This window comes from Homalodisca vitripennis, chromosome 1, assembly GCF_021130785.1.
Source record: "Homalodisca vitripennis isolate AUS2020 chromosome 1, UT_GWSS_2.1, whole genome shotgun sequence".
In the NCBI taxonomy this organism is placed as follows: Eukaryota; Metazoa; Arthropoda; class Insecta; order Hemiptera; family Cicadellidae; genus Homalodisca; species Homalodisca vitripennis.
The window spans coordinates 48,721,956-48,723,288 of NC_060207.1; positions in this window are offsets into that span (position 1 = coordinate 48,721,956).

The window sequence follows — 1,333 nt, forward strand, 5'->3', positions numbered from 1 at the left end:
GCTGTTTGGTGCATAGTTTGTCCCATATTGTTGTCTGATGAAGAGGTCATTGGAACAAGTGCTGGATGGTGTCTTGAAATGGAGGAGTTGAAGGACTTCTGGGCAATTCATTTTACCATTTACCAACTTGTGGAGAACTACTAAGTCAGCTACAGTCCTGCGAGTCTCAAGATGTTCTAGTTCAAGTTTGGAGTACAGATCATCAATTGGTACTTGTTGATACTGGTATCCATTTCTGAAACCCACCAATCGAATGAAACGACATTGGATTCGTTCAAGATCGTCACAAAGGTATTTGTGGTGTGGGTTCCAAACAGTCGATCCATATTCCAGAATCTGGCGTACCAAGTATATAATCCTCAGGGCAACCATATTTGTTATATGTGTAGAAGAACGGGAGATAAATCCAAGCATTCTGTTAGCCTTTGAGCAGATGTTATGAACGTGAGCATCAGGGCTAAAATTCTGTCAGATTAATTCCAAGATCTCTCACCTCACTCACTCTGGTGATGGTTACTCCTTGTAACAAATAATTGTATATTATAGGCGAAGTGCAACGGTAAAAATGATATGCTTGACATTTCTTGGTGTTTAGCGACATTTTGTTTGTTAAGCACCATTCATATACACCATGCAGACTATTTTGAAGTGATTCACAGTCTGCAATATGAGTAATTTGTGAGAATAACTTGACATCATTCGCAAACATTAGGCAGTCGCTGTTGATATTCAAAGGAAGATCATTTATGAAGAGTGCAAAAAGATAAGGTCCAATGATAGAGCCCTGGGGAACACCAGAAAGTGAGAAAACTCAGAGGATGGTGAGCCAGCAAACTTCACAACAAGCCTGCGCTCAGAGAGGTAACTCGACAGCCAACGAATTGAAGTGTTATCGAAGCCAAGTGCAGAGGTCTTTTTGAGTAGCAAGACATGATCAACAGTGTCAGAGGCCTTGGAAAAGTCTAAATATATTGTATCTAGCTGTTTACTGTCAGCAAAAGCACTTTATACCTGAGTCTGAAGTAACATTATGTTTGATAAAGTCAACCTTCCTGGTGAGAAGCCGTGTTGCTGAGGACAGGTTAACTGAGCAATCCTAAATCTTATTCGATCAAGAAATAGATCCTCAAAAACTTTGGACAGAGCTGAGAGGATAGAGATGGGCCTGTAGTTAGAGGCGATATCAGTAGGTCCTGATTCATGAATGGGGACCACGTAGGCCGCTTTGAACGGCTCAGGAAAAATTCCCATCGCAAGTGAAGTATTAAATATGTGGTAAACTGGAGTAGCCAAAATGCTTCTGCTGTACTTAAGTACACCTGGTGGAATCTCA